At 44.3% G+C, this 22,372-nt stretch overlaps 1 pseudogene; it reads left to right on the top strand.

The window, feature by feature from the left end:
• Positions 1–1,444: 1,444 nt before the first annotated feature.
• On the top strand, positions 1,445–1,532 carry LOC144679250 (U5 spliceosomal RNA; annotated as a pseudogene).
• The last annotated feature ends 20,840 nt before the right edge of the window (positions 1,533–22,372 follow it).

Raw genomic sequence — 22,372 nt, 5'->3', positions numbered from 1 at the left:
GCCCCCTGAGGATACAGGATATTTCTTTGCTATTCTTCCTCTCTCACTAAGACTTTCAGTGCAGTTTTTGAAAACCTTGGCCAACACATTTCTGAAAATACTGTCAGCATCCCCAGCAGACACAATATTCCTCCCCTTTAAGAGTTGTAAACTGCCTTTAAGTATAACTGTTAATTGGCTTGTTTTGAATGCACAATGCAGTAGTTCTGGCTGCATGCAGCAATCATGGACATGAGCAGACACCCAGCCTGCTGTGCAGTCAATTGGCATGGGTTAATCATGCATCACAAGCCCTGCGCCTGTTTTTGGGGGGTCATCCAATTTGACCCCAATGATCACCCATCGGTCAGCCAATTGTTTGTTTGTTAAAGAAAATAATCAAAATCAACTTAACTACATTAAATTCCACACATCTCTTTTCTCGTATTGCTGGACAATATTCGTTTCTGATGTTCACGTCTTCTAGCAACCATAGCACAAATTTAATAATCTTTTTATATTCTCATTATCTGGAGCTTGCCCCTGTCATGTTTTGTGCTTATCATTGCGTATTTATTTATATTCTTTTTCCACCACCTGCTAAATCCTGCTGGTACAACACAGAACAGTTACATTCTCAAATAATAAGTTCATCCTTCTCCAGAAGCTTTGTGTGAAGGCCACAAGGAACAGTAATTTGGAGGGCAGGTTTTGAGCCAGGGTGATGACTAATTGGCTGCCAAGGACTGATGTCTGTCTGAATGAGATGCCCAAACAGAGCCCACGTGGCCAATGAATGCAGCACAGGCAGGCAGGGGTAGTCAACAATGTTTTTGTTTTTGTTTTGGATTTCCAGCTTCCGCAGTTTTTTGCTTTTATCTTAGTCAACAATAAGACTGCATCCCTGATTTCCTGGAGCTCGGTTTCCAGTCAATTCCTCACACCAGTCATTCTCTGATGAAGTTGTCAGCCTATGAGACACTTTGTAACTTTTACTCATGTTTACATCTTAAGAGGCTGCAGCTGAAGTTCAGAGGGATATGCCCACTTAAAGGTAAGTAACTGTATTATGTTGATGAATAATCTTGCCACATCTACAAAGGCTATAGATAAATAATTTAAAAGTACATTTCAGCAACAACAACATACTTGTATAACGCTGTTAACATAATAAAACATCCCAAAGCACTTCACAGGAACATTATAAAACAAAGTATGACTTTGAGCCACATAAGGAGATAGTAGGTCAGATAACCAAAATCTTGGTCAAACAGATTGGTTTTAAGCAGTGCCCACAGCAGAGTGGCACAGCGAAAGAGCACTGGGCCCGTAACCTGGAAGTCAATGGATTGAAGCCATTATCTGCTATTGAGGAGACAATGGTGCAGTGGTAATACCACTGAACTAGTAATCCAGAGGCCTAGGCTAATACTCTGGGGACATGGGCAGTTGGTGAAATTTAAGTATACTCTGGTTTCTCTTCGGATCGTATGAATCTTTTGCCTTTTACTAAAGATGTCGGTGGAAAGGAAAACTCAGATTTTAAAAAGGAAGAAAGCAAGGTAGAGAGGCAGAGAGATGTAGGGAGGGGTATTCCAGAGGCAGACCTTCAGCAGGCTTCTTGGTTCCAGTCCAATTCCAGGCAACCTCTTCCTGAGTCATGGCTGAGTGGGATGACACCACGGCAGTGTATACGCAGCAGCACACTGCGCATATGCAAACACCAAAGATGCAAGGGAAGCAACAAGAGGAGACTCCACAGCAATTTCCCAGTCGCCGCACCAGAAATCTGGGACCAAAAGTGCCCCGAGAGGAAACCGGGCAATCAGCTGAACTATGGGACAATCCCATAAAATACTGGATGGTTGGTCATCCTGTATGAAATACTGATCCACCTGGCGACCCTTGACCTGGAAGCAGTGCCAACAGGAAGAAAGTTAAGAAAGAAACCACGGGAAGAATTTTCTCCCCGTTGGGCAGGCCGGTCGGGAGCAGGGGTGGGCGGGTGCGGAGCCGATCGCCGCCGGCAATCGACTGCGCGCCGCCATTTTACGTGGGCAGGCCAATTAAGGCCTGTCCAGCATAACACGCAATCGGTAGCGATCAGTGCTACCTGTGCGGGCAGGGGGAGGAGGGGCCTGTGCTCTTTCACACATGCGCGCGAAAGAGCGCTTCAATATCCCTGAGGCAGCTCCGTGCCTCAGGGAGATTAGGTTCAATGTAAAAGATGGTAAAAATAAAAAAATACAATTATTCAGACATGTCCCCTCATGTGACACTGTCACATGAGCTGGGAGATAGAAACATAGAAACATAGAAAATAGGAGCAGGAGTAGGCCATTCGGCCCTTCGAGCCTGCTACGACATTCATCATGATCATGACTGATTATCCAACTCAATAGCCTGCTCCCACTTTCTCCCCATATCCCTTGATCTCTTTCACCCCAAGAGCTATATCTAACTCCTTCTTGAAAACATATAATGTTTTAGCCTCAACTTCTTTCTGTGGTAACGAATTCCACAGGCTCACCCCACTCTTTGGTGAAGAGATTTCTCCTCATCTCAGTCCTAAATGGTCTACCGCGTATCCTCAGACTGTGATCCCTGGTTCTGGACTCCCCCACCATCGGGAACATCCTTCCTGCATCTACCCTGTCTAGTCCTGTTAGAATTTTATAGGTTTCTATGAGATACCCCCTCATTCTTCTGAACTCCAGCGAATATAATCCTAACCAACTCAATCTCTGCTCATATGTCAGTCCCGCCATCCCGGGAATCAGTCTGGTAAACCTTCACTGCACTCCCTCTATAGCAAGAACATCCTTCCTCAGATAAGGAGACCAAAACTGCACACAATATTCCAAGTGTGGTCTCACCAAGGCCCTGTATAATTGCAGCAAGACATCCCTGTTCCTGTACTCGAATCCTCTGGCTATGAAGGCCAACATACCATTTGCCTTCTTTACCGCGTCCTGCACCTGCATGCTTACCTTCAGCGACTGCTGTACGAGGACACCCAGGTGCCATTGCACATTTCCCTCTCTCAACTTATAGCCATCCAGATAATAATCTGCCTTCCTGTTTTTGCTACCAAAATGGATAACCTCACATTTATCCACATTATACTGCATCTGCCATGCATTTGCCCACTCACTCAGCTTGTCCAGATCACACTGAGGCATCTCTGCATCCTCCTCACAGCTCACCCTCCCACCCAGCTTTGTGTCATCTGCAAAGTTGGAAATATTACATTTAGTTCCCTTATCTAAATCATTAATATATATTGTGAATAGCTGGGGTCCCAGCACCGATCCCTGCAGTACCCCACTTGTCACTGCCCACCATTCGGAAAAAGACCCGTTTATTCCTACTCTTTGTTTCCTGTCTGCCAACCATCTCTTTCCATCTCAATACACTGCCCACAATCCCATGCGCTTTAATTTTACACGCTAATCTCTTATGTGGGACTTTGTCAAAAGCCTTCTGAAAGTCCAAATAAACCACACCCACAGGCCCAATGTTTATGCATTTTCATAAAAAAATTTATTTAATGAATAAACCCTTCATGAAACCTCATCCCGCCCGTGGATGAAGTTTCATGAGAAATGCGAAGGCTGCCTGGGCTCTTCACCTGCCCACCAACCTTAAGATTGGATGGGCAGTCCTGACAATTGCTTTAATTAGTTTATTAATGGCCTTAACAGGCCTTTAACAGTTCGACGGGTGCACAGCCGACTCCGGTGCATGCCCGCCGAACCGAAGATCAGAATGACGCATGCTGATGTCGGGACGCACGCCCGATGTCACCGCGCATCATTTTACGCGACGGCGCCCCCGCACGCCGAACAGAAGATTCTGCCTCATGTGGCTGGCAGGCACAAAGGAGAGATGCAGACACAGAGGAGCACTACAGCAGGACACAGTTAATAAATTCCTGGGGCGGAATGTTATGGCTCCGTCGCACCAAGGGTGGAGCTGTAAAATGTGGCGAGCCATTCAAAAGTCCATTGGCTTCAATGGGACCATAATATCCCTCCGGAGTAAAATTCTGCCCCTGATGTTTTTAAAGCTGAGCTCTCTACAAAAAAGTCAGCCTTCTGTTTGGCTGTAGAAGATAGGAATTTCAGAAGCTCTTCAGGAAGCAATATATAACCAAGCTAAGAGGGCTTGTATCCTAAAAATGGGGTGAATAGCTCAGGCGTGCAAAACAGCTGAGAGTTTGGAGATGACTAGATCATGAACTGAGTATTGTTGGTTGGTCAGTTGAACAGGAACTCTGGAAATCTTTGCCATCAGGATTGGTGTGACCCGAGTGAGAGAGGGTTTGTGTGCCTTGTCGGTGTTAACTGTACCCAGGGACCATAGGTGGAATACATCTGCTGGTGAACATGACTCGAAGGCCAAATCAATTGAATGGGAAAGTGGGATATCCTGCATACCAGAGGCCAAGTTGGAAAAAGTGTGAGATTGCATATAGTGCCACATGATGCCTCAGGAAAGCACAGACCTTCTTGCAAGGGGGTTTCTGACATTTTCCATGTCCTGAAAGAAGACCTTCCCATTGCCAATGGTGGTGAAGGTCACCACAGCCCTGAATTTCTTCACCTACCCTCTCTTCCAGTGATCTGTAAGATATATTTGTAGAATCTCACAACCTACTTCCTACAAGTGCATCGCCTAGGTTATCAGTGCCATGATTGCCAGCGCCAGCACAACAAGCATTTTGCCACTAATGAGACCAGTCATTACTCCGAGGGATTTACTCCTCATGCTGCATTTCCACAGCTCCAGGGAGGTATAGATGGCACACACATGGCAATCAAGACATTCTTAGGTCAATCAGCAGTATTATCGCTAGCATTACAATAAAATAACGTGAGTGTCACTTGTGGCTGGTCAAATGAGCTGCCTCGAGAGAGGTTCATCTGCAAGATATGCTGGTATGGGAACATATATGCAGAAGAAGGGTGGGGAAGGTAGAGTGTGAGGGGGTTTACATTTGAATATGGAATGACACTCACCTTTCCTGCTCTGATCAGTTCATTGATCCAGCAACATATCGAGAAGCAAGTTAACACACTCTAGCTGCATATCTCCTCTGCCACTTCCAGCCATGGCTTGCTTGGTCTCTGAGACTGCCTATCTTCTTCAAGTCTGCAGGGAACAGAATCTCCCTGTAGGCTCTCACAGTCTGTAATATGCACTTCAGGGATGCACCTGAGAACCGTGGAGCAGTCTTTCCACATTTACCCTCCTTTTGTCTGGTCGCAGGCTCATTTTTGGAACTTCTGGAAAGCTTCCATTGACACCCTCACAGGAGCCTTTTAAACCTTGAAGCTGAAACAAATCACGGTAGGTCATCACCCTGCACACCCGCTCCAGCTGGGTGAGAAACCCAGAAGTCAAATGCAAATGCCGTGACTGAAATAAAAAGCCTGTGACATGGGCGCTGCTGAAACGTTTGGATTCCTGATGCGCTGCTGGACCTCCCCTGATGTGAATGGGTCAGAACTTTAAACTTCAACCTGATATCTCACTGAGAAATTGGAGTGATATTTGGGTAGGCGGTACAGAACAAGGATTTTAGATGCGAGATGAAGATTGGAACAAGGTGAGATCGAAGGAAAAGGAGTTGCCAGAGGAATGGGGTGGTAGATCAAGGTGGGATTTAGAGATTGACCTCCAACAACCACTAGTATTTTTACTGTATTTATGTCCATTTTTGTGTGATTTTCAGGCCAATGGAAATGGGAATTGTATTGGAAAGCTATTCCAACAGTTCCCTGACAACTCCTACCACTTCCGTGCTTTTTCGGAAGTGACTACGAATTAAATGAGCCTGCCCGGATTTAAGCAGGCATATGCAGATTTGAAAGTAATGATGGGGAGTATCTTCTTATATTTTTCCCTACATTATTGCCATTGGCATTAACTGTTGTGACTGCCAATGCATTCCTAGCATCTGTGTAGTTAAGGAGGTGGAGAGGCAGTTCTCTAAATGAAAGGGCTGCCATGCCTCATGAAATTGTTTGCAGGGCACTAGATTTAAATTAAATTCAAAGAAAAAGTCTTTGTTTTCTCCAGCAGCATTACTAGCTAGACTACAGTCCAGCAGGGGGCCTTCCTGTTCCCCATCTCCCCCATGAGTGAGTACCCAAAAGAGAGCACCAATAAATCAGCTGACACCATGGGGAGAATTTTAATTAACAGTGGGCTCAGGAAATGAGGGCAAGGAAAGTGACAAATCAGCCTGTGAAGCTAGGTCAATTCTAACGACAAACCTCATTTGCATCTGATTGGTGGTTGCCTGTCCAAATCCGTAAAAAACAGGCATCCCAGCCTCCAAGTCCTATTTAAAGCATTGGTACACTCATTAAAGCGAGGTTGTATTCGCTCTGTGGAAAATTGCTGGGTTATACTGCTGGAAATTTGGAGGAAGTTATTGGCAAATGGGAAGATTGGCACAGGACAGGGAGACATGGAAAGATTACTACGAGCCAAGGACCTATCCTCGGACACAGCTCACATGATGATGATGATAATTACGCAACTGCTAGAAATCAGTGACTGTGTTCATCACTGCAGGAATTCCTCAGGGTTGTGTCCTGGGCCCAACTGTCTTAGCTGTTTCATCAATGACCTTCCATCCATCATAAGATCAGAAGAGGGGATGTTCGCTAAGGATTGCATGATGTTCAGCACCATTTGCGACTCCTCAGATACTGAAGCAGTCCATGTCCAAATGCAGCAAGACCTGGACAATATCCAGGCTTGGGCTGACAAGTGGCAAGTAACATTCACGCCACACAAGTGTCAGGCAATGATCACCTCCAACAAAAGAGAATCTACCCATCACACCTTGACATTCAATAGCATTACCATCACTGAATCCCCCACCACCAACATCCTGGAGGTTACCATTGACCACAAATTGAACTGGACTAGCCATATAAATACTGTGGCTACAAGAGCAGGTCAGAGGCTAGGAGTCCCGCAATGATTAACTCACCTCCTGACTCCCTAAAGCCTGTCCGCCATCTAAATTCACAACTCAGGATTGCAATGGAATACTCTCCACTTGCCTGGATGAGTGCAGCTCCCACAACACTCAAGAAGCTTGACACCATCCAGAACAAAGCAGCCCACTTGATTTACACTCCATCCACAAACATTCACTCCCTCCACCACCGACAGTAGAAGCAGTGTGTATGACCAACATGTTGCACTGCAGCAATTCACCAAGCTTCCTTAGACAACATCTTCCAAACCCACGACCCTACTATCTAGAAGGACAAGGGCAGTAAACAGATGGGAATACCAGCACCGGGAGGTTCACCTCCAAGTCACTCACTATCCTGACTTGGAAATATATCACATTCCTTCACTGCCGCTGGGTCAAAATCCTTGAACTCCCTCCTTAACAGCACTATGGGTATACCTACACCACATGGACTGTAGCGGTTCAAGAAGTCAGCTCATCACCAACTTCTCAAGGGCAATTAGTGATGGGCAATAATTGCTGGCCCAGCCAGCAATGCTCACATCGCATGAATGAATTTTTTTAATTGAGTTGGAAGCAATCCTCCATGTTGCTACTGGAAGCAATGAGGCCGAGGAGAGACATTGAGTTAAAAATGGATTGCTCTGTTACATGGGTGTGGGGGTCATGGTTCGTGGAGGTAGGCAGCAGGTAAATTTTTGTGCCGCCTCCTGATTTACATGATAGTGGTTGCATTTGCACCCTCATAATTGTGAGATTTTGGAGAGTGCAGCAGAACACCATGATCTTCAAGCCCCTCTCTGGCGTGTATTGCAGGGCTTCCGTTCCAGTAATCAAAGTGATATATTTCCATGTCAGGATAGTGTGTGACTTGGCAGGTCGCAGCTTTGGACGGCTCCGTCGCAAGGAGGCTTTGCAAGTTACTGAAGTGCATCATGTAGATGGTACATGCTGCTGCCACTGTGCGCCGATGGTGGAGGGAGTGAATACTTAAGGCGGTGGATGGGGTGTTGATCAAGCAGGCTGCTTTGTCCTGGATGGTGTTGAGCCTCTTGTATGTTGTTGGAGCTGCAATCATCCAGGCAAGTGTAGGGGTTTCTATCACTCTCCAACCTTGTAGATGGTGGACAGGTTTTGGAGAGTCTGGAAGTGAGTTACTCACTACAGAATATCCAGCCTCTTACCTACTCTTATAGTCACAGTATTTACATGGCTGGTCAGTTAAGTTTCTGGTTAATGCTGACTCCATCAGTTTGTTGAAGGTAGGGGATTTAGCAATGCATTATCCTGTTGTGTTGTGTTGTGACTTAATTTACAAATTTGGATTGGAATGTGTATTTTATGTTGGCTTTTACTTTTGTATTATGTGAAAGAGGGTGATGTGATGATCAGTGATGGAGGAAAAGTAAGGAAATAAAAAGAATGTGGAACTGTTGGTGGGAGGCAGTGGCATAATGGTAATGTCACTGGACTAGAAATCCAGAGCCGAGCTAATACTCTGTGTAAGAAATTGAACCTTTAATAGATGATACTTTTCAGAATAAGTATAGAATTCTTATGGAATTGGTAGGCATAGCATAAGGCCACCTTGGCAGAAAAATTGTTTTCTTTCTCTGGAAAAAAAAACATAAACCATAAGCTTAAATGTTAAGGTATCCTGACTCAGACTTCCATGTTGATATTCCTCAGTTGATGGTATGGCAGTTTGTACCCTGTTATTTACAAGTGTCTGGTAAGAGCTAACAAATGGCCCTCAGTATGACGTAGACTAAAAAGTGACATTTTTATTCTTTTTTTTATTTTCACTCATGGGATGTGGGCGTTGCTGACTAAGCCAGCATTTATTGCCCATCCCTAATTGCCCTTTCCATTCTTATCTTGCTAATCATAGCTTTAGCTACTTAAGATGCAGTGGTTTCTCTTTATACACTTGCTTTGTTATCTCTGGTTTGTCCTTTGTCGCCCTTCAATTTCTCATCTACATGTTACCCCTTAGCAAGATCATCGAAAAACACATCAGGTTTCACATAAATGTTGATGACACTCAATTCTATCTCACCACCACCTCCGTTAACTGTCTCTGATTAGTCACATTGCTTGTCCGACATCCAATATTGAATGCACAGAAATTTCCTCAAACTAAATATTGGGAAGATTAAAGCCATTTCCTTTGGTCCCTATCACAAATTCTGTTACCTGTCCACTGTTTCCATCCCTGGTAACTGTCTTAGGCTGAGTAAGACTGTTCAAAATTTTTGTGTTGTGTTTGTGTTTCGAAAGATAATATTGCTATTGTTTGAGTTGAGTTTCTGACCAAATATCAGCACCATTACAAAAACTGCCTAATTCCACCTCCATATCTTTGCTCGACTCTGACCTACAGTCAGCTCATCTGCTGCTGAAACCCTCATCATGCCTTTGTTAGCTCTAAACTTGGCTACAATGCTCTCCTAGCCAGCCTCCCATTTTTCAACCTGACTAAACTGTGCTCAGCCAAAACACTGTTGCCATATCTTAATGGATTCCAAAATTCATTCACCTATCAATGCTATGCTTGCTGATTTTAACTAGCTCTCCATCTAACAACACATCAATTTTAAAATCCTCATCCTTGTTTTCAAAACCTTCCATGGCCTCATCCCTCCCTATCTTTGAAGCCTTCTCCAGACCTACAAGCCTTTGAGATTTCTGTCTCTTGCAAATCTGGCCTTCTACGCATCCCTGATTTTAATTGCCACTCACAGTCAGGCTTTCAGCTGTCTTTGCCCTCAGTTCTGGAATTCCCTCCTTAAACCCCTCCCCCTTTCTACTTCTCTCTCCTCTTTTAAGAGATATCAATAAGCCTACCTCTTTGATCAAGCTATTCCCAGAAGGCAAAAAACAGTTCGGACCAGTGTTCTTATTTCCCACTTTTACTGGTGTTCCATTTTAAGGTGTACAAGACCAGTGCTCTTATTTCCCACTTTTACTGGTGTTCCATTTTAAAGTATACAAGACCAGTTCAGACCAGTGCTCTTATTTCCCACTTTTACTGGTGTTCCATTTTAAAGTATACAAGACCAGTTCAGACCAGTGCTCTTATTTCCCACTTTTACTGGTGTTCCATTTTAAAGTATACAAGACCAGTGCTCTTATTTCCCACTTTTACTGGTGTTCCATTTTAAGGTATACAAGACCAGTTCAGACCAGTGCTCTTATTTCCCACTTTTACTGGTGTTCCATTTTAAGGTATACAAGACCAGTTCAGACCAGTGCTCTTATTTCCCACTTTTACTGGTGTTTCATTTTAAGGTATACAAGACCAGTTCAGACCAGTATTCTTATTTCCCAAATTTTACTGTATTTTTTTTCCTCCTGTGTTGGTCACCTTTCCTGATTTCTCGTTCTCAGGTTCAATGTCAAAAAATGTTCAATTTGATTTTCTTATTGGTATCACTCTTTTTAAGTGCCTCGGGATGTTTTACACATGAATGTAAATTGCTTTTTTTGATAATCTTCCCAGCCCCAGGATATCCCTGTAGGAGATTCTTAAAGCAGAACCCAGGGCCCAAATATCTTCCTTCCACCATGAGGTCTGAAGAGGAGCTTTTCACTGGTGATTGCACAATGTTCAGCTCCAAGAAGGACAAAAACAGCAGGTGGATTGGAACACTAGACATTGACATATATCGCCATTTCTTCATTGTTATCGAGTTAAAATCAAGGAGCATCCAACATAATAGCACTATAGGTGTGCCCTAACTACACAGATGCAGCAATTCAAGAAGAATGCCCATCTTTACCTTCTCAAGGAGAATGAGGATAATAAACCCCAAGGACACCTAAACCCTGAGAATGTATTTTTTTTTAATTGCTATCTTTTGACCAATAACATAAGAGTAAAGCAAACTTAAAAGAGGATATTATGTATTACATTTCTGCTGTAGAGTGACTGTCCAGTTTGTTGAAATGAATGTTCAAGTTCAACAAAACTAAGAAAAACTCATGAAAGCTCTCATACGTTTCTAATTTTAGCTAATGATACTGCGTTTGAACTAGATACAACTTGTAACAGTGGTGGGCAAAAATAATAAAGAATTCAGAGCTATCCATAAATCTAAACAAGGTCTGGTGACATCAATATACAGCTACTGTTTATGTTGGAAGGTGGTTCAAATAGATTCAATTTGTCTAGATACTATTAGAATTCAGATTTCACATTGTTTTGTATGAAAACAAATTCCGATTGTGACAAAATATTTTGTTTGCAAGGCATCAGTGAAGTGGGTCTGTTAGAGTCTGAAGTATATACCAGTAATAGTTCTGGTTTGGAAATATGGCTGGGCTGCTTGTTTTCAGACCTTTGCTCCAAGTACTGCTAAGCTGGAGGTCCTTTGCTAAAACGGTGTTATTGGTGTTGCAGGAGGAACTTTAACATCCCTGACTGAATGGGAACTGGGGGACACACAGCTAAAATGGTGCAGAGATCAATCCTGCAACATTACGGCAGTGAAAATGAAAATCTCAGATCAACAAGTCACAGATGGAAATGACTCCAAGCGTTCTGTTCTTTTGCCAACTGAAGGCTGCAACTTGTACATTTGGGCCACAGATCTAAAGTTGTGGACATTGAGAGCCAACATCAGCAGCTACATTAATCACAGGAACATTTGGAGGGGGTGATGTGTACACTATGGGAGCGAGTAAATAGACACTTGGCTTCTTCACAGTAACTCACTCCCTGCCCCTATTTCTACCATGGAGGATAGTGATTACAGTGCCTCTCAACAGGTAATAATCTAGTGGTGTTCACGTTTTCTTCCAAGGAATTGTCTCCCCCAAGCTCTGAACTAATGATTACATTTATATGCAATACCCAATGTTTGATGTAAGGTGATGAATCACAGCTGGTTATGCATTTGCAAAGATTTTGTTTTAAAATGAACAGCGAAGTACTCACCCATGCCTGTCAACTCTAATAAACTCATGTTTGTTTTTATCTTAAGCTCTGTAAAGTCAATGATTGCCTTTTTTTTTGCCTTTCTTTAACTTCTGTTTTCAAATTATCTTATGAAGAAAAAATCTACTATAAAACATCTATGTACTGCAGATGCTGGAAATCTGAAATAAGAATGGAAAATGCTGGAAATACTCAGCAAGTTTGGCAGTGTCCATGGGGAGAGAAACAAAGCTAATGGCGGAATCATGTCCCCCCCGGCCCAGGATGGGCTGAGAGGCGGAGGTCTGTATAATGGGGTTGGAAGGTTCATGGTGGAGAGTGTGTCGCCTTCCTGACTCCAGCCTGATTAAGTCCAGGGAAAGAAGGAATGCGGACAGCCTTACCACATACCGCCCCCCACCCCACCCCGCTGGAGGCCAGTTGAGGCCCTCAAGTGGCTAATCAAAGGCCAGTTAAGGGCCTCAGCCAGCCACTGCTGGTAGAATACCAGTGTGGTGGGTGTGGGCCAAGCCATGTGGGCAAACTACCAACTATACCCTGCTGGGCCTGGCTGTGGCCTGGAGGTGAGGGTCCCTCTGCTTGGGGACACCTAGCAACAGGCTGTGCCAATGGAGGGATGATATCCCCCTCTGCCCTTTAAAGTGAGACCTTCCCCTCTTGCAGGGGTCTGCCTAACTCGCCCTGGTGAGCCTGCCCCACTTATCAGGGTTCCAGCACTCCTTGGGTGGTCTTCATTCTTGTTCCTACTGCGGTACTGGCAATGGTTGCCACTCCCAGTGGCTCTGCTAGTACTGAAGAACTGCTGGTCTCTGACTGTCTGGAGTTCTCGAAGGCAGGATATCCACCCTGCAGGATCCAGGAAACCCAAGGCTGACCAAGTAGGTCCCTGATTGACTGTAATTGCATTGGGACACCCGTGAATGGCTGCGGCAAATTACCATCGGCTCTCCTGTGTATCACTCTGACTATTAAATCCAACCCAATACTTCTGGTGAATAACCCTGCAGACTATATGCTATAAAGCATAAAGTATAAAACAGTGAGGAGCTGGATTTTAATAATCCAGATACTTTCAAATCATTATTCTTTTTCAAAGAGATAATCGCTTTGAGTTTTCCTTTCCTCATGTCTGACAGCTGCTTAAACCAAAAAAAACCTCCTAAAACGCTGTCTATTGCAGTGTGAAGTATATGAGTTTTCCCTTAGGGGCCGAGAAACAGGAATTGGAATTGTTTCCGGATCCCGAACCCGCCCCAGGTTGAAACAGTCACTCTTTGAGATTTTCATGGCCTTACTTAACATGGAGGCAGGTTTCCTGCCAATTAAGGGCAGTAGATGGGCCCTTGAAGCAGAGGCCTTCCAGCTTCTGAGGATCACCGGCTGCTAATGAATGGCAAGTAGCTGATTGGATGCTTCAACATGGAAGTTCTCTCTCACCAACTTTTTTAAAACTTTAAATATAAAACAGATTCGGCAGCTGGCTCACTACTTTTATGGGGTTTGGAGGGGAGGAAGTTCCTCTGCAGGGTTTTCTTTGGCTGCAGCCCCACCCCAGCCTGTTGCTAGGTGTCCGTCTCCAGGCAGTTAAACTGCCCCGTGTCACATTGGGAAACTGGGGCTCGACTGGAAAATCCCCGTTGGCCTCATTTAACTATGGTTAACAAGGTTTTTAATGATCCTAATTGGCTATCCATCTCGTGGGGGCAGGTAGCCCTGAACCCACCTTGGCAAAAATGGCTGGCTCTTTTGTGTTTTATTTCTCCTTATGTTTACTTGATAGATAAACATGCATCAACCACACATAAGGGATAGATTAACACAAAAATATGTAGGTTCATGTATTAAGGACCTGAGAAGTTGATAGCAGTATTACACAGTTGGAGACCTTGTACACATGTCTGAGTTAGTAGTTTCCTCAGAACAAACTGTAATTAAGTCTGAATGACATGGTACATTGCCCTCTGGTGACGTATGCAGAAAAGATAACCACACCCTGTTCAATTTGTACCACAGCAGAGTCTGGGAATGGGGTTAGGATAGCAGCATGGTGGCTGCTGGCAGTATTTTCAGGCACCATATTCCTCCGTTCCCAACATCAGTGGGGCTTGAAAATTCAGCCCATCCAGTTTCCTACCTTATTTGCTCAGTTTGCACAGGCTAAGTGTGCACTGTCTCTTGGTGAACAGAAGCTGCCAACATTTCCCTCCTAGTGATGTCATGCTGATATCCCTTAAAGGCATATTATGAAATCAGCACAGGTGAGGAACAGCATCAGGGAGAAAGAAACAGAACTCAGCAAGGACAGCTAGCTAGAGACCATGGGCGGGGAGGTAGAAGTGGGTTGCAGGAGGCTTGGCAGTCATGTGAGAATGTGCAGGTGCATTGCAGAATGTTGTAGACAGGGAGTGCACACTGACTATAGGGCCCTAAAATTCCATAGGGGTTCTCATCGTCTCTTAACTTGTCCTATATCTTCAACCAGGAAATTTTTTGCAGACTTTTGAGTTTAAGATTATCCTCACCCAGAGGTACTTAGACCTTGATTTTAAGTCTGCAATGCATTCAGAATGGTAGGTAATTGGGGTTGGGTGTTAGTTCCAAGAGCATGGGAAAAGTAGGAGTGCGTTCAATGTGTCCCTCATTGACTATTTAATTCAGCCACCTCATTATAATTTAATTTCTGGTTTTCCTGTCTAATCAGCAGCAGTGATGAGGGCCCATACGGCATGATCACAACTCCAATATTTAAAGGGACAATCCAAAGTTGCACATTGAAGGAATTTAGAGTTCGGAACAAGAGAGAAACAATTAAGTGTCAGAATGGAGTCCAAATGGGAACGTTTTGCTCCACTTTACTGGTGCTTACCTGGATGTGCTGCTGGGCAGTGTAAGCAGTAGGAGAGAGGTACTCTTCCCCAAAAATAGGAGGAAAAACCTGCAACAGCCACTAAAATGATGTGGTTAGAGATAGTGGAGGAGATCAGCAGCAGGGGCCTGGATTCAGTGTAGGAAGTGCTAGAAAAGTGATGAAAGGTGAATGTAGTTGCAAAGTCACAACATGATGTACGCATCATCCAACTCCCTCACACTTGCTTCTCAAGCCTACTCGATCACCTTATTTCTCACACCCACTTGCCTTGCAGATGCAACAATTCTGAAGGAGAGTCATGCTGGACTTGAAACATTAACTCTGTTTCTCTCTCCACAGATGCTGCCAGGTCTGCAGAGTTTTTCCAGCACTTTCTGTTTTTATTTTATATTAGCTCTCCAGCAGCTGTGTGCCACTATTTTAAATGGGTGGGCCAATTAAGGCTCAGCATTGCCTGTGCGGGCGGGGAGAAGAGGGAGAGTCAGGGCCTGCACTCTTTCACGCATGTGCACGAAAGAAAGCAGAAATCTCCCTGAGGCACAGAGCTGCCTCATGGAGATTAAGTTCATATTGAAAGTTTTAATTAAAGAAAGATTAATTTAGACATGTCCCCTCATGTGACAGTGTCACATGAGCTGGGACATGTATATGAATTGTAAGAAAAATAATTATTTATGTAATAAAAGCTTCAGGAAATCTCATCTCATCTATGGATGAGGTTTCCTGAAAAACGCGAAGGCCGCTTGGGCTCGTCGCCTGCCCACCAACCTTAAGGTTGGATGGGCAGTGTTGATAATTACTTCAATTGGTTTTTTAATGGCCTCAACAGGCCTTTGACAGGTCGGCGGACACACAGCTGCCTCTGGCGCGAGCCCGCTGAACAAAAGATCTGAATGATGCATGGTGACTTTGGGACGCACATCCGACGTCACAGAGTGTCATTTTACGCATCGGCATGCAGGGCCCGCCCCCGCACGCTGACGTGAAAATTTTGGCCCTGCATCCAAACCGATGTGCTCTTACAAATAAAAATTCAGTCCATAGGTTTTCCCAACTTGAACCATCATAATACTTTAACAACCTATTGAAGATCTTCGGCCTTCTCTTCCACAGAAAAAATAGCCTTAGTTCTCATCACCTATTTATTTTAGTGCTCTCTACATATCTTTGTTTATTCATTTACGGGATGCGGGCATCGCTGGCTAGGCCAGCATTTATTGCCCAGCCCTAACTGCCCTTGAGAAGGTGGTGGTGAGCTGCCTTCTTGAACCGCTGCAGTCCTTGCGGTGTAGGTACACACACAGTGCTGTTAGGGAGGGAGTGCCAGGATTTTGACCCAGCAACAATGAAGGAACGGCGATATATTTCCAAGTCAGGATGGTTAGTGGCTTGGAGGGGAGCTTCTCAGTGGTGGTGTTTCCATGTATCTGCTGCCCTTGTCCTTCTAGATGGTAGTGGTCATAGGTTTGGAAGGTCCTGCCTAAGGAGACTTGGTGAGTTTCTGCAGTGCATCTTGTAGATGGTACACTCTGCTGCCACTGTTCATCAGTGATGGAGGGAGTAAATGTTTTTTGGAATTGGTGCCAATCAAGCGGGCTGTTTTGTCCTGGATGGTGTCAAGCTTCTTGAGTGTTGTTGGAGGTGCACTCATCCAGGCAAGTGAAGAGTATTCTGTTACAATCCTGACTAATGCCTTGTAGACGGTGGACAGGTTTTGGGGAGTCAGGAGGTGAGTAACTCGCCACAGGATTCCTAGCCTCTGACTAGCTCTTGTAGCTACAGTATTTATATGGCTAGTCCAGTTCAGTTTCTGGTCAATGGTAACACCCAGGATGTTGATAGTGGGGTCTCAGCAATGGTAATGCCAATGAATGTCCAGGGGCAATGGTTAGAATCTCTTTTGTGGAAGATGGTCATTATCTGGCACTTTGGTGGCACTAATGTTGCTTGCCACTTGTCAGCCCAAGCCTGAATATTGTCCAGGTCTTGCTGCATTTGGACATGGAATGCTGCAGTGTCTGAGGAGTCGCAAATGGTGATGAACATTTAGGGAGACTGGGCCTGTGGCAGGTGGTGAAGGAAGCAACAAGAGAAAAAAACATGCTTGACCTCATCCTCACCAACCTATCTGCCGCAGATGCATCTGTCCATGACAGTATCGGTGTAAGTGACCACTGCACAGTCGTTGTGGAGGCGAAGTCCCACCTTCACGTTGAGGATACCCTCCATCATGTTGTGTGGCACTACCGCCATGCTAAATGAGATCCATGGGGTGCTGTGGGCCATCAGCAGCAGCAGAATTGTACTCAAACACAATTTGTAACCTCATGGCCCGGCATATCCCACACTTTACCGTTACCATCAAGCCAGGGTATCAACCCTGGTTCATGAAGAGTGCGGAGGGCATGCCAGGAGCAGCACCAGGCACGCCTAAAAATAAGGTGTCGATCTGATGAAGCCATAATTCAGGACTACCTGGATGCCAAACAGCATAAGTAGCAAGTGACAGACAGAGCTAAGCGGTCCCACAACCAACGGATAAGATCTAAGCTCTGCAGTCCTGCCACATCCAGTCATAAATGGTGGTGGACAATTAAACAACTCACTGGAGGGGGAGGCTCCACAAATATCCCCATCCTCAATGATGGGGGAGCCCCGCAGATCAGTGCAAAACATAAGGCTGAAGCATTTGCTACAATCTTCAGCCAGAAGTGCCGAGTGGATGATCCATCTCGGTCTCCTCTGGAGGTCCCCAGCATCACAAATGCCAGTCTTCAGCCACTTCAATTCACTCCACATGACATCAAGAAACTGGATACTGCAAAGGCTATGGGCCCTTACAATATTCCGGCAATAGTACTGAAGACTTGTGCTCCAAAACTTGCCGTGCCCCTAGCCAAGCTGTTCCAGTATAGCTACAACACTGGCATCTACCCGGACATGTGGAAAATTGCCCAGGTATGTCCTATCCACAAAAAGCAGGACAAATCCAAACTGGCCAATTACCGCCCTTCAGTCTACTCTCGGCCATCAGTAAAGTAATGGAAGGGGTCATCAACAGTGCTATCAAGCGGCACTTACTTAGCAATAACCTGCTCACTGATGCCAGGGCTACTCAGCTCCTGACCTCAGTACAGCCTTGGTTCAAACATGGACAAAAGAGCTGAATTTCCGAAGTGAGATGAGGGTCAGGACCCTTGACATCAAGGCAGCATTTGACCAAGTGTGACATCAAGGAGCCCAAGCAAAACTGGAGTCAATGGGAATCAGGGGGAAAACTCTTCACTGGTTGGAGTCATACCTAGCACAAAGGAAAATGGTTATAGTTGTTGGAGGTCAGTCATCTCAGCTCCAGGGCATCACTGCAGGAGTTCCTCAGGGTAGTGTTCTCAGCCCAACCATCTTCAGTTGCTTCGTCAATGACCTTCCTTCCATCATATGGTCAGAAGTGGGGATGTTTGCTGATGATTGCATAATGTTCAGTACCATTTGTAACCCCTTAGATTCTGAAGCAGTCCATATCCAAACGCATCAAGACCTGGACAATATCCAGGCATGGACTGACAAGTAGCAAGTTACATTCAATGGCATACTCTCCACTTGCCTGGATGAGTGCAGCTCCCACAACACCCAAGAAGCTTAACAACATCCAGAACAAAGCAGCCCACTTGAATGACACCCCATCCACAAACATTCATTCCCTCCACCACCGATGTACAGTGGCAGTAGTGTGTAAGATCAACATGTTGCACTGCAGGAATTCACCAAGCTTCCTTAGACAGCACCTTCCAAACCCATGACCACTACCACCTAGAAGGACAAGGGCAGCAGGTAGATGGGAACACCACCACCTGGAGGTTCCCCTCCAAGTCACTCACCATTCTTCCTTCACTGTCACAGGGTCAAAATCCTGGAACTCCCTTCCTAACAGCACTGTGGATGTACCTACCCCACATGGGCTGCAGCTGTTCAGGAAGGCAGCTTACCACCTTCTCAAGGGCAAATTAGGGATGGGCAATAAATGCTGGCCCAGCCAGCAAAGCCCACATCCCATGAATGAATTTTAAAAATGTGCATTCATCAGTGAATTCCCCCACTTCTGACCTTATGATGGAAGGAAGGTCATTGGTGAAGCAGCTGAAGATGGTTGGGCCTAGGGAAATACCCTAAGAAACTCCAGCAGTGATGTCCTGGAGCTGAGATGACTGACCTCCAGCAACCAGAACTAATTTCCTTTGTGCTAGGCATGACTCCATCCAGCGCAGACTTTTCCCCCTATTTCCCATTGACTCCAGTTTTGCAGAGGCTCCTTGATGCATAATACCATTAGCAGAAAAATTGAAATGTTTTAAGCATTTCAAACCTCATTGTTTTGTAATGTTATGATATTTAAAAGGTCCTTTTCTACTAACAGTCTCTTTTGAAGGCATTTAACGCTTTGTGGTTTACACAGAAGTTTTCTCATTCTTTAGGTATTACTGTGAGGAACTGGGTTGGGTTTTGTGGTGTATCCAATATTTTCAGACTATTTTGGGAAATATTCTGACGCAATTTTGCGGCACAATAATGTATTACTGCTCAAGAGGAGTTGAGATGCAATTTTTCATTTAAGAATTACTTTTAGATGTTCTGCATTGCAGTGAAAACAACAAATGACGCAAGGGTTTAATTTTTAATTGCACATAGCCAGCTTTTTAATGTGTTACACTGCATTATGAAAGAGACTGAAAATGAAGCTAAGTGGTTAATTTTTCATTTGAATTTCTTTATTATAAGGATTTTAATTTGTTTTTTGTGAAGTCTCCATTAATTCTTTTTAAATGTTCATGTTATTTGCAAATGATGACCTGTAAAATATTAATTGAATAAAATAAATATGTTCAAACACTGTTAATTACGTAAAACAGGTTCTTATTTTAGATCCATAAGCCACTGGACAATATAGTTAGAAGGCTTTCATGTTTAAGCAGTTAATCTAAAATTATGTGGTAATTGTTACATAAGATTCATTGTTTTTAAGTGGAAGGAAACCAGAGGCAGGAGCTGCATCATCAGGTTCAACTCTAATTTGTAATTTATAATCATTGTCTTGCTTCGGATGGGTGTAATTTAATTATTGATGCGTTGACAGTGCCCTGAATACAATTGCTAAGAATAATTTGTGCAACATATGTAACTGAACAACAGAGAGAATATGTGTTGGTAAATTTAGATTGAGCACCCCATCATTTTTTCTTTATTTCATGAATCATAACTCGTAACCAGGGCATCTAATATTTTGTAGATTTCTGGTCGCCACTGAAATTATTTGTCTCACTTTCAATCACTTAAGCTTCATGGCCAACCTTCATACAGAAAATTCCTCATCTCTAAAGGTATGAAATAATCAAATTTGACAATCCTGCTGACTCCTGCCAGCCAGTTTTCCATGAGCCCTCTAACTGCTGATTCCTCCAGCTGTCCTTTTCCACAATGTGTCATGATTAATTTAAACTAGTGAATATGCTCTGCACTGTTCTTATATGAATGCCTAACAAATACCTCTCTCTACTATTTTAATGTGGGTGCATTATTCAAAGAAGAACAGGGGAATCCTTTCCAGTGTCCTGGCCAATATTTATCTGTAGTAGCTGAAGGTATAGCCTCTCCTGCTGTCGGTCATGTGATGTTCTGGGAGGGTCCAGCCAATGAGCCCTAAGCGGGGGAAATTCGGGGGTGAGGCTTCCTGGTGAGAGTTCTGATCGAGTGTGTAGCACCTGAAAAGCTGTCTGTAATAAAGTTTATCTGTTTCTCGTTGAAACCTGTCTGCTCCATCGAGTCATTACATTTGGTGGCGAGGGTAAAATAGCTCCGACTCTGTACCCGCCTTGTTACTGTGAGTACATCAAATCTTAAGAAAGAGAAAAGACCACTCACCAGTCATGCCATTCTTCGGCAGAATCGATCCTTATGATGCGACTATGGAAGACTGGAGCCAATGTGTAGAGTGCCTCGGATTTTATCTCATAGTGAACAAAATTACCACGGAGGAAAAGCAGAAAGCCATCCTTTTGAGTGTATGTGGCAATAAGACATATAATCTTGGCCTTGAGTGCACCCAATTCTAAGTGTTATAGTGGATCTTGTGAAAACGCACTTCCAGCTGAAGCCATCCATAATAATGCATTGCTTTAAATTTAATTCAAGAGTTAGTGCCCAGGGAGAGTCCATCGCAACCTACGTAGCGAACCTCAAGCAGTTAATAAAACACTGGGACACATTAAATGATACGCTGCGGGATGGATTAGTTTGTGGAGTTCAGGACAACGCCATACAGCACTGTTTACTCAACTTTAAGCGCACCCCAGAAATCTCCCTCGCCATGGAAAGTGTTGTGAGAGACTCAAAGACTTTGCAACACATATAACATGGTGCTGTTCTTCATGTGGGGCAGGAACCTACTGCTGGGCATGGTGCGAAAACCAGACCCACAGCATCAAAGCGAGATGCAATGTCTGCTGTTAGAAATGTGAAAAGGCCTGGTGCTTCAACAGCAACTCCAAGATTAAGTTGTTATAGATGTGGAGGTGACCACGGACTGGACACCTGTACATTCAAGGAGGCAGAATGCCATTACTGCCATAAGAAAGGTCACGTAGTAAGGCAATGCAGGGTGAAGTCGAAACAGCTTGTAAAGCAGCAAACCAACATGATCGAATTAAAAAATACAGCAGAACCTGAAGCTGCCGATATCGACATTTATTCTCTGTACAATGTCCCTGCTGTAAAATCTGAACCTGTCACTGTCATAATCCAAGTTAATGAGACACCACTAATAATGGAGGTGGATAGGGGTTATTCAACTACAGTGGTGGGAGAGCACACTTTCAAATACCTTATTGAAGGTAGACAGCCAATAAAGCTGGAGTGCACAACCACTAAATTAAAGACATACACGGGAGAACCTATTCAGGTAAAGGGCATCACCATAGTTCCAATGTCTTATAGGCAACAGACAGCCCAGCTGCCTGTGATAGTAGTGAAAGAAGGACCCAGTCTTTTAGGCCAACACTGGTTACAGAAGATCAAGCTTGACTGATCTGAGATATTTCACCTGAAAACAGGAGGAGTTCCTGAGCTGCTAAGGAAATACGACATGGTATTTCAGGATGAATTAGGGAAATTAAAAGGTGTGTAGGCCAAGATATATGTGGATCCTCAGGCAACACCACGTTTCTTTGAGGCCAGACCTGTGCCGTATGCGTTGAATGAAAAGGTGATAACAGAACTGTGCTGGTGAGAAAAGCTGGGCATCATTCAATCTGTCCAATTCTCGGAATGGGCAGCACCCATAGTTCCGGCGGTTAAGCCTGACCAAACAATTCGCATTTTTGGGGACTATAAATTGACAGTAAATAACTCAGCAAAACTAAACAAGTACCCCATTCCAAGGATAGATGGCTTATATGCAAAGCTAGCTGGAAGCAAGTCCCATACAAAATTGGGTATGAGCCATGCCTACCAACAATTAGAGCTGAATAGCACGTCGAGAGAATACGTGACTATTAACACACACAAGGGTCTTTATCAGTACACTTGGCTACCC

This window comes from Cetorhinus maximus, chromosome 3 (genome assembly GCF_964194155.1).
Source record: "Cetorhinus maximus chromosome 3, sCetMax3.hap1.1, whole genome shotgun sequence".
In the NCBI taxonomy this organism is placed as follows: Eukaryota; Metazoa; Chordata; class Chondrichthyes; order Lamniformes; family Cetorhinidae; genus Cetorhinus; species Cetorhinus maximus.
This window is presented reverse-complemented; position numbering and strand designations above follow the sequence as displayed.